The 11,978-nt window shown below is 40.9% G+C and overlaps 1 long non-coding RNA gene and 1 other non-coding gene across 2 annotated transcripts; one reads left to right on the top strand and one right to left on the bottom strand.

Annotated features, from left to right (window-relative positions):
• Window positions 1-2,236: 2,236 nt before the first annotated feature.
• On the bottom strand, window positions 2,237-3,967 carry LOC112844117 (uncharacterized). Its single transcript, XR_003216716.1, has 2 exons — window positions 3,713-3,967; window positions 2,237-2,375 (listed from the first exon to the last, which is right to left on the bottom strand). It is a non-coding gene; the product is annotated as an uncharacterized LOC112844117 (long non-coding RNA).
• Window positions 3,968-9,802: 5,835 nt separating this feature from the next.
• On the top strand, window positions 9,803-9,874 carry trnae-cuc (transfer RNA glutamic acid (anticodon CUC)). Its single transcript has one exon. It is a non-coding gene; the product is annotated as a tRNA-Glu (tRNA).
• The last annotated feature ends 2,104 nt before the right edge of the window (window positions 9,875-11,978 follow it).

The following is an 11,978-nucleotide window of genomic DNA, read 5'->3' as shown; positions in this document are numbered from 1 at the left end:
CAGGAGACAAGGTCTTGGGTGTGTGTCTGTGTGCTGGATCCAGCTGTTGGCTTCATTTCTGTGACCTCCTGTGGTGGGCGTGCGTGCGTGCGTGTGTGTTGGGGGAAGGAAGCGATGACAGGCTCCCGCCAATATCATCTCTAATGAAGGCTGAGTGTGTGCGTCTGAGCGAGGGTCTGGCAGATGGAGGACATTTACCAAACAGGTTAAGTGAAGTCAGATTTGTGTTGACAAAATGCACAATTTAAACCATTTACTTTATCGCTCATTTTCTAAAACCATGTAAATCCTTTTCTGTACGGGACCTCACTTTTCTAATTTAGTCTTTTTCTGAAAATGGTCACAATTATACCCGTTTTTAATCAGTCTCATGCCTCCCCCTCCCCTCTCTTCCTTTATGGCCCTTTGAATATCCTTTATTAACTTCAATTACTTTCCTTTGACATGGCTCAATGGCACTTCTTAAGAACTAGGTGTAACAGATCACTAGGTGTGTCTGATGTAGACTCTGTGCTCAGGAAGTAAGACTTATCCACTGGCAACAAAGGGGGAAGTTGCTGGAGGTCAGGGCAGAGCGATGGGTCAGCAAAACAGCAGACCTTGACAGCAGTTGCAATATTCCTCTAGGGAAGTGGTGCTCGGGGGAAGCCAAACCCTAACCATTGTTCACATCGTGAAACTGATTTATTTTCAACAATTTCTAATCATTTGTGGCTGATTGAATGTTAATAAAACCACTATTCCTCTAACTGTGTGGCGTGTGGGCCACAACAATGCAAAAAAGCTAAAAATTCATACACTGTTGAGACATCAACAGCAATGTAAAGCGCCTTGAGGTGGGTGTTGCTCTAACTTGGCACTATACAAATAAAACTGAAGAGAACTGATGATGAAGAGACGTCAGTGTTAAATTTAGACATTTTAGCGTTCACTCTGGTAAAGTATACTAACTTAGTTAAAGAAGTTGGTATAAGCTGACATTATTTAGGTTTTTATAGGACACATGTTTGCGTATTTTTAAAGTAATATCTGCTTTCCAAATTTTACATTGGTCTGGGTGGAGTTTTATGAAAAGTACCCGAGTATCTGTTTGCTCTATGCACAGTGTGCACATACTTTCCAAAAGGTATTTCTGCTGAACCCTCTCAAAGTCTCATTTTTGTGGTGTCACTAAAAATAAAAAAGGGAGATGAAATATTTGAATTTTCGGGAGCATCCTGTCTGCATCAGGTTTGTTTGAGCTGAGTGAAGATTTTGCACCCCTGCGTCCTCTGGCATCATGCAAACATTGATAAGCACTGATAGCCTATCAGCTCACTGGTGGCTGTAGGTCAGGTTGAGTCAGTTAAGCTGCTCTCCACTAACTGCACATCTACCCCTTTTCAGTAATTTAAGTTTAAATCAGTCTTTTGATAAATCAATCTTTCTGATATCTTCCATTGAATTTGGACAAAAATAATAATTACAAACAGTAATAACTAACCTTTTTTTAATCTATAACATGCCAGCAAGTTGATTAATAACTACTATGCCATCACATCCAAGGCATTGCATTATCCAGTGGTGGAAGTAAAACTGGATTGTAATCCAAATCCAAAGAATATTCCAGTGTATAGTAATAGTAAAAATAATAGCCGCTCCATTGCAAAACAAAAGTATTCAGCAGTAAGCAGCTGTTTGATGGTGTAGCTTGTCTAAGGATTTTAATATTGTTGTGTATATTAATCGTATCAGTATATTGTAATGTGAAAGACATGTTTTAGATCACATGGTTTGAATCTGACCTGAAAAATCAACTTAAACAACCTGAAAATTGGACTCAAGCAATGTAAATTAAGCACTCAACACAAAACCTTAAACTTATTGTTTTTATCCTCATCTGTTCATCCTGGAGCGAGGTATAAAGTCACTTGAGGATTTAAAGAAGAATATACCAGTTATAGTTTAGGTTTTTCTGATTTGGGGGATTCATGAAGGTGTGACTTCTAATCTAACAAGCCTTTTCTTCCACAGCTAGTATATCACTGTCACACCCTTTTCTCTTGTCTATTTAAGAGGAAGCAAAGATGGGGCTTTACTCATTAACTTCTGCTTTGAAGAAGAAAGATAAAACAATGAGCGGCTGCTTAGGAGAGATTGATGGAGGCAGGAAGACAGAGATACAGGAGTGTGTATGTTTTAGTAAAGCGTGTTCAGGATGTTGTTTTTCTCACTGACAAAAAGATGACACAAGGTCGGCATGTCGTGCTTTTATTTTGATGTTGTTAAAAAGGGAAGACCTTGACATAGGCGAACATCCTGTGACAACGGGAAGAAGGAGAGGCACAAACATGAGTCATCAGCTGTCCAGTGTTGCACCAAATCCTCCATCCCTGCTGTGGAAGAGCACAGAGGAAGTTTGGTGCAGTCGGCATGGTTACCAAGGTATTTACAACCAAAATCAGCTGAGGGGAAGCAGTGGTTAGTGTGGTGAACTTTGACCTTGGGTTACTATGTAATCACAGACCTTTTACTGGGAGTTTCTCTGGAAAACCTAAAAGTGGTTTAAAAACAACTCCCAGAATGAGTAAGACTGAGTAAAACTAACCAGTCACTATTGTCTGCCAGAAGTACGTGCCCGACAAGTTATTGGACACTGACGTAAACAACAGTGTTTTTGTTTCTGGAATAACCACACTGGTGAAGACAAGGAAAACTGTCTGATGGGGTTAAAGACAATTCTAAGGCTTCCTCATTCCTCAGAGACACATGACTCTCAAAGCACCCTAAACAGGGACCAGAGCAGCGAGACCTCTGGGAGGATTTTGACTGAACTGGTTCTACACTGAGGAAAAAGATGCTTGTGAGGTTGTGCTCTTACACTATGCTGCTTTAGGGCAAATCCCAATATCATTATTAAAAAAACACATTCAAAAGCTGCATTCACAAGCTATACTGGTGCAATCCTATATAATTAAATAATTATATCTCAGATTCTTGCTCACACTAAATGAAACACAGACTTCTTGCTTGGAGTTTACTTCACAGCAAGCCATAGGTACTATTATTAGTAGTAGATGTAGGAGTAGTATTTGTATTAAAAATGCTCCCAAAGGCACCAAACACAACAGAAGTTGAGTGACACACCTGTCAATCAAAGTGGCCACGCCCCTAACGCCAGTATATGGATATAAAAACAGTTTTTATCCCTTTTTAATGCTGTAATGTGGAGCATTTTAACACAGGAGTCTTAGGTGACTGACTGCCTTTTGGTTTGGGAGCCAGCCTCTAGTGGCCAATAAAGTAACTGCAGGTTTGGGGTTTTTGTTTGCTTTTTTTTGTTTTTGTCATCTTCAGCTTTAAGTTAATTGTTTCAGCCCCAGATGTTGCCCTTTGATAGTTTTACTTTTGAATTGCTTCATGACACAGTTAAGGGTTACAAGTCCTTGAAGTAGTTGAAACCTACCAGAAAAAAACTATATAACCAGACTGATTCTGTCTCTAATGTAAAAGTCTTAAATTATCAAAGCTAAGTTACCAACCTACTGTTCAGCCTCTGTTCAGTAAATAAAGGATCAATTGTGTGCTGGACAATGAATCTAATAAAAAAAACATAAGTGTCTACGTTTTGCTGTCGAGCTCTAAACCTTAGAAATCAAAAGCACAGAAACTGTATGTCGCCCTGCCAACAGTGGTATCGTGCCGCAGGTCAGTTACTCATTTACTAACTTACTGTGGTGGATTTGGAAATATGGAGAGCAGTTAGACTCTTAAAAAGCAAAAAATCGCCAAAGCAAAAGCGGTCTAAGATGAGCTGTGTGATGTGGCCAGAAGCCTCGTGGCACTTCCTCTGACTTGGATCAGATTTCCTGATGAAGTACAGCTGTGTGCATCTCTGTGTGACAGTGCGCAACGACCACAGCGTAGAGGACAAACAGTTCTCCAACACAACGCTTCGCATCAGGAGAGAGAGAGAGCGCTTCACCTCCAGCGGAGCGTGTTAATGAATCAACAGTTGGAAACCTGTCTGTGGGAGACGACACAGCTGCTAACGTGAGAGTGTTTTTGCAGTGAAAACATCACACTGCAGTGTCTTTCATACCTTTAACGCTGACACAATCATTTTCCACCCCAAGAAAGCTGTAGGTTGAAGGAATAGAAGAGGGTCCCAGTCAGTGACGAGACCCTCTAATTTGTCAAAGTGAAGGTTAATTTAATGCACTGCGTTCCCGTCCCCACTCTACATACTGACACTGTAATCTGCACGCTGCGTAATGAGGCTGACAGCACATTATCGTGGCAGTTAATTAACATCTTGTCCTATGTTCTTTTTTTTTTTAAATCAGCAGATTATACAAGATGTCAAACTGTGGAGTGACAATTTAAAAATGTAACACCTATCATACAGGAAGAAAAAACAATCGATCAGTGTCAAGACATTAAACAAGAGGCGGGTTTAAGTTCAGTGTTGAATCAGTTTTCATCAAAGTGATTGGCATACACTCAACATTCAACACGGAGCTTATGTCGCTTTAAACTAAATGGACCTGACTAGGAGGCAGCCTAGAGGAGGCAGGTCAGAGACAAAAAACTGGAGTCCATGTGGATGGTCATCAACGAGCTTCAACCCTGTTTAATCCAGTCCCAGTTTAATCCAAAAACATGGATCTCTTAAAGTGAAGCTATAACTGGTCAGAATCATCTCTAATTACAGCTCGTGTGGCTCTGTCCCCTTTATTGTCTGCGGATGAATATGCAAGTTTCTATTTACCGCTCATTTCAGTCCAAAAGACAAGTGTTTAAAATGATTTCATTTAGAAGACTCCTGTCCAGAATGTTATATCCAGCAGCACAATTTAGTTACAGCTTGAGGTCCACGGGTAGGTGCTGGGTTGGTGGAGGGGCTGAAACAACAGACGGGGATGCAGGACAGGAAAAGCACTGACATGTCAGAGGAAGGGATGGAAAATTCTGCAGTTTAAATAGACTCCCAAACCGAGAGGTTGTGCTTGGTGTATCGTGTGAGGAGAGAGGCATGCTATGTGTGAATGACACACAGCATCTTGACTTGTCTGCAGGCTTTGCTCCATCCATGGAAAAATCCACATTTGTTGCAGTGCTGCAGGGAACTTGTGCTAGTTTCCCTGACATGTGCCATTTTGTCTGACTCTTTGTTTTCCTGTGTCTCCACAATGGAAGAGTGCAAAGTTGGCTAAACTCACAGTCATTATTGACAGGCACATTAATGGGAAATAAGGTAAGTTGAAATAAACAAGAATTATCCTTTGAATGTTATGTTTACTTGATTGTTTTCTTGACAATATCTCCAGTGTTCATTCATCTCTCCCAAACAAGGAGGAAGTCTTCTCAACCAGCTGACAGCTGCACTCAGAGAGAGAGAGAGAGAGAGAGAGAGCAGAGTCTCCATGGTAACCACTTTGCACAATCCCCATCACGTTGTTTGTTTTCTCGGCTAAAACCCCCCCCAAAAACAAACAGGAAGTGAGACAGGATGAGGGGGAATGGGATGTCCTGTAAGAGGACAGCCTCAGTATTAATCCAATCCAATCGGAGACGGGAGCTGCAGTGAGGTACTGACCTGACTTCCTGTCAGGTCAGAGTCATCACAAGGTAAACTCTGAAACAGCTTTGTGAAGTCAAAATGTGTGACTGCTGCAGCAAGCAGAGAGGAAGACACACCACACACACACACACACACACACACACACACACACACACACACACACATCCTCTGTTTGTCCTAATGAAATTGTGTTGGGTTTTTTTAGCTTCGTGGCCACTGTGTTATTATTTTTCTTGGTGTTGCCAGTAGCGATATTGACATGAGGAAATAGAACATCTGCCATAACTGGAGGCATCGCCACAGCAACCCAGACCCACAATGCCTCTGGAGCAAAGCAGCTGTTCTGTCCAGGGGCGAGAGACCCAGAAAAAGACAGAGACTGTGTGTGAGAGAGAGAGACACAGTTTTACTGACATGGCGGCTGACATTGGGGCACACTTACTTGTTGGATCCCTCCAAGTTCCCACACACAGTGGAATGCTGACAGCATCACTATCGGAATTCCTCGAACATCACTCTGTCCCAAACTGTGAGTTTCACTTCATTAAAGGCAGCTTCAATGGACCTTTAGTTTATTTAGCTACACTTAGCCTGAAAGCTCATCTCTCGGTTCTCACAAGCATTCATACTTTTGTTTTGTCTATCGTCATGTTACATCAGGTAAATTTGGGTTTCAGCAACCTGTCCAGCCCCCATGTAGACTGTCAGAGCTGGGAATCAAAAGAACTTTATAAGCAAACTGTTTCACAAGGTTAGAAAAATGAAGCAAGGGGAAATGATGAAACTACTCATTTTTGTTGGAAGAAGGGTGGATGCCAGAATTTCGTTTATAATTCACTCACAACAGCCTCTCATTAAAAGCCATGTCAGACAACCGCATCACCCATGAGCATGTCTCCTGATGTGACACCATGAAGAAGAAAGATATGAAAGACCTTATTTAGACCTTTACTTTGATAGGAAAGCAGAGAGGAAACTGGAAAGTAGCGAGAAAGCTAGGTTTACTAGCAAACAGGAAGTGTTCCAGGGCAGTTTAAAACTCAACTCTGCTCTATTTCAAACAAGCTTTTTTTCCTATTCAAACAGCAACCTGCAGGCTGGGAAATTCAATTATGTACCAAAAACTGCAGTTCCTCTAATGGCCACTGGAGGCTGGCTCCAAAAGTAAGTCAGTCTAAAGCAGGGACCTATGCCCTCTAGAGGGCATAGGCTCCAGCCCCCCGGGACCCTGAACTGGATAAGCAGAAGAAGATGGATGGGTTTTCTTACAGCTCATCCATTTGGAATTTGTTAAGCCTTAATGTGCATTGACACATAGAATAGAATAGAATAGAATAGAATAGAATAGAATAGAATAGAATGCCTTTATTGTCACTATACAGTTGTACAATGAGATACAGAGCATCTCCTACTCAGTGCAAACATGTGCAAACATGCTGGGGGGGGGGTACAGTTCTGCAGCGCTATATACATATGGACAGTATTAACAGAGGGAAAAAGATATATAGATATATATATCTTGGCACTATCTTAATATGCTTACTTCTGGCTCAGAAATCCTAACCACGAGGCTTCAGAACAGAGCTTCACAAACCAGTGGGTGACATCAAGGTGGCTACCTCCATCTTTTATATACAGGCAATGTTTCTGCTGTGATTTCTGTTTTTTCTGTGATCGGGACCATCAACAGCACAAGCATAAACAGAACAATGTGTGACAGAGTTCTAATAAGAAATATTATTAGATGTTATTTGATGTTAACCCTTGAAGTCCAAAATGTTCAATTTAGTTTATTTTTGGGGGAGAAATGGATTATTAAATTCAGAATATTGACATTGGCAGAGGTCTGTGCTGTCGTAGTGCACCCCCAGTTTTATTAAGTTAAAGAGCAGCTGATTCCACTAAATTCCTCTAATATTTTACTCATTATTTGTTGATCTACTGGTTGAGAAACATATCAGTACCCTCTGCAAAACTGCAGAGCATTTACAAAGAAACAGTGGCAACGCCGAGATCCGACCTGAAATATGAATCACAACCATGTGTGTGTGTGTTTGTATGCACGCACATGTGTGTTTTAAAGTTAATTAAAGTTTAAATTTGTACTTCCTGTCTGTAGTTCCCATGGAGACTGTGGGAGAGACCGAGGATGTGTTTGATTGTATAGCAACGCACAAATACACACAAACGTCCATACGCAGGGTGAGCAGAAAAGAACTCCACAGGACAATAGGAGCCTCCTTGGTGTGCAGCAGTATACAGGGAAGCATAACTGTGCAGCTGCAGTGGAGGAGGAGAACCACTGCTGGACATTTTCTGATTAAATTGGAGAGAAACGGGACAGGAAACAGTAGAATATACAGAAGAGTCTATGTATGTTATTGGGGTTTTAGCTCTATTGTTCTGTTTTGTCCCAGATCTGACAAAGCTAACTGTATTAATGATGAAGAGGCTAATATACACACACGCACGCCGAGGCAGTGCAGTGTTTAGTTGTTGGACAGCAGAATGGAGCTCTGTTGTCACATCTGCAGCTCTGTGCATTTTCCTTCATACAGAGGCCGAAGGTTATTCCACCACTGGGAGGTCAGAGGTCAGAGGTCACCTCCTCCTCGTACCCGGAGCCGCTCCCTCCCTTTCGGATGTCCTGAACCTTGCTTTTTATGAGGAAGCAGTTCATTTTCATTAGCCAACAACATGCTACAAGCATCAACTACAATCACGGACAGTTTATTAAGCACACCTTACTTTTACTTACTTTTGCCTTCAGAACTGTCTTAGCTGCCTTCTTCATGGCATAGACTCAACAAGGTGCTGGAAACATTCCTTGGAGATTTGGGTCCACACTGGTATGATAGCATTATGGTAGATTCCCTGATGTCAATCTCCGGTTCCAGCACATCCCAAAGGTGCTCGACTGGATTGAGATCTGGTGACTGTGGAGGCCATTTGAGTACCGTGAAGCTATCGTCGTGTATGAGTTGATTTGTGCTTTGACATGGGTACACTGTGGTCATAAAGGGGTGGAAATGGTCAGCAGCAATCCTCAGGTAAGCTGTGGGGTTTAAATGATTATCAGTTATTATTGAGGGGCCCAAAGTGTGCCAAGAAAATATCCCCCACACCATCCTACTGAGCAGAATAGAGCCATACTTTCATGTTGTTCGTGCCAATCTCTGACCCTACCATCCAAATGTCACTGCAGAAATCGAGGCACATTAAACTTGCAGCGTTTTTACAATCTTTTCTTGTCCAGTTTGGGGGCTTGTGTGAATTGTAGCCTCGGTTTCCTGTTCTTAGCTGACAAGAGAAGCACCAAGTTTGGTCTTCTGCTTTAAGGTTTGACTTCTGCATACCTTGGTTGCAATGAGTCGTTATCTTAGTTACTGTTACATTCCTAACAGGTCAATGCCGTCTGGCCATTCTCCTCTGACCTCTGACTTCTGACCTCTGGATATTTTCTCTTTTTCATACCATTGTCTCTAGTTGTGACAAAAAACCCAGTAGATCAGCATTTTCTGAAATACTCATACCAGCCTGTCTGACACCAACAACCAAATTCAAAGTCATTTAAATCATAATTTTTCGCCTGTTGTTGCTCGGCTTGAACTTCAGCAGGTAGTCTTGACCACGTGAGCTGCTGCCGTGTGATTGGCTAGTTAGATAGTCGAAAAACAAGCAGTTGAAGGGGTGTGCCCAATAAAGTGGCAGATGAGAGTATAAAGTAGAGTGTATTAATCAGATACCAATGAGGAGCAGTGAAGATCAGCAGGTATGTGAAAAGTTGTGTTTTAAATGCAAAACCACATGTTCTTTCTTTTATTTAATGGGCGGAGCTTCTTTGCTCTTCCACTCTTTCCACCTAAAAACTGTAGCAGCCTTTAAATCTGTGGCATTTAGAGTAGAGAAGTAATAAGCTGTAAACACAACATTACCACCTCATAAAGCTCAGACATCTGCGTCCACCGGATGATTTCCAGTGCAGCACTCACTCTTTAGCTTCATTTTTTTGTCTTTTTGTCTCTGTGCTGTTGGTCCTGTGTGCTGCTGAATGCTGAGCAGGCAATTCTGGTTTTCACTGCTGTTCCTCCACTGCTGCGGATCAAACGATGAATATTTTGACAGTTTTAAAGTTCATGGAAAAAACTTCTGCGTTTGGATTGCCACCAAGCTCAACAGCGCCATCTGGCGGTCAAGTGTATTAAATTCTGATTGTAGAAGTGCGGAGTGCGTCGCAGGTCCCTGGTGGTCTAGTGGTTAGGATTCGGCGCTCTCACCGCCGCGGCCCGGGTTCGATTCCCGGTCAGGGAACATCCTTTTCTGCCAACAGTTTGAATTTTTCCTCTCTTTTTTTTAAGATTATTTATATTTTCTTAATTTGTATTCTAATATCTATAACTACTAAGCATGGATTTTCATCATGTGTTATTATGTCAATGTTTTTATACCAGTGCATATATTATATGATATATTCCATTTCTGTTTTTGCATAATGACACCAGGACAAATTCCTCATGTGTGTACAAACTTAGGGATAAATCAAATTCTGATTCTGATTAAGACACATCAAGTAAAAACCTTGGTGTATGTATCCGTATGACGTGTTATTGTGAGTGGCAACATCTATATGGCGTATTTTGTACAAACACCACAATCGTATATATTTGTATGTTTGTGTATCTATATTTGACAGTTCAGTTCAGCAGTTGAGGGATGTCAGGTTAGACTGGAGTGTCACAATATAATGCATCATAGCATCATACTGTAATGATCATATGTATGTATGTATGTACTGCCTCCCACAAATAGCGTGGGAATTTGTTAGTGTATATATAAATATAATGAATTAAGGATAGGTTTTATCTTTTAGAGAGACACATAGATACAGTTTTTATTAGCAGCCTCAAGCAAGGTAACCTTGCAAGGCCCTCTTACTGTAGATGAAGCAATGAGTAGTGTGATTGAATGATATTTTTCTTACCTTTTTCTTATTCTTGTCAGGGTCACATGGCTCCGGCCAGGTGGTTGAATTGAACTGTTCTTGCTTTGAGACAACAGTGCTAATCACCACGTTGCCGTGCTGCCTGGAGTTTCTTACCAATGATGATAAATATTCTTTCATCATCTTTCTCACTTAAGCGTCCAGGTAACACAATAATACAGAAAGGAATGCTTTGTTTCTGAGCTTGTATGAACTCGTTTCTCGCTTTTGTTGCAATGATTTAAAGTGACTGTTTTATTTCAATGCATTAAACAATGAACAGAAACAATTAAACATGGATATGTCTGGTAAAGACATGAAGATCTGAGACTGCAGTGTATTAAACAAACATCTGCAGGGTCAGTTGGAGGATCTTAATTAGGATGACTTCTGTGTCCTCAGAAGAAACAAAAACAAAGTAACGTGTAAAACCTGTGTGTATGTGTGCAGCATTTATTCATGTTAGGCCTGTGGGACTTTATAAAACAATGCAGCATCATAATAAGTGAACCACCTATTTATCACGCACAGTGTCAGCTCTGTGGGTGTGTGCATGCTCCCATTAATCACAGTGGAGTGGTTCCACCAGCGGGACACTCCGATCTCAGAAGGGGAGCCAACTGTTGCGCTCACATCTTCTTCTGTGGTGAGAAAAATCACAGGGGACTTGAGGTGAATTAAAGACCTGAGATGATAAAATGCCTTCTTGGTTGAGTTTTGCATTAAATTTACGCTTCCTGCTAATTTTCCCATTAAGAGTCAGTGCATCTCGATTTCAGCTGTCCGTAGGTATGCACTAATACCACCCTGCTGACTTTCAATGGTGAAGAGGACAAAATAACAGAATCCCAGAGTCCAGTGGTATTACTTCAGGGGCCACATGAGCTTTTAGAACTGGGATGACTTCACCAAACATCACTAGAATGACAGTGCAAGCACATTTCACCCTAAAAGTACTGATAATATCCCTAAAACATATTACCAACATTATTTAACACAGGCCAAAAATTCTGCTTAGTAGTTCACAGCTCACAAATGTCACTGATTCTGCTTTAGCAAGCTTTGCTTTGCTTATATGCAAATTCATATTTAATCAATTTTTTTAAATTGTCAGAAGCTTTAATTTTCAAAAATATTTCAGGCAATTATTTCATGGTTGAGTTTTTAAAAACATAAAAACCACTCTGACATTATTTTGCTGCCATCTCCTGGAGTTCATTTATTCCCACAGTCTTTCTTTTTTCTTTTTCTTTTTTTAAGAGGGCTGTTCTTCTGTCATTATACTCCTCAGTAAAGACTCAAAGACTCCTGTATACTCTTTTTGTGTAATGATCAGCTACATTTAGAAAGAAACTATTTATAGGCTACTATAAACATCATTATAGCCAAAAATTGATTATTTTTGTTATTTATGTATCTTCTATCATTCAACGT

Source organism: Oreochromis niloticus, linkage group LG16 (genome assembly GCF_001858045.2).
Source record: "Oreochromis niloticus isolate F11D_XX linkage group LG16, O_niloticus_UMD_NMBU, whole genome shotgun sequence".
NCBI lineage: Eukaryota > Metazoa > Chordata > Actinopteri > Cichliformes > Cichlidae > Oreochromis > Oreochromis niloticus.
The sequence above is the reverse complement of the archived record's forward strand: the minus strand, read 5'-3'. Positions and strand labels throughout refer to the sequence as shown.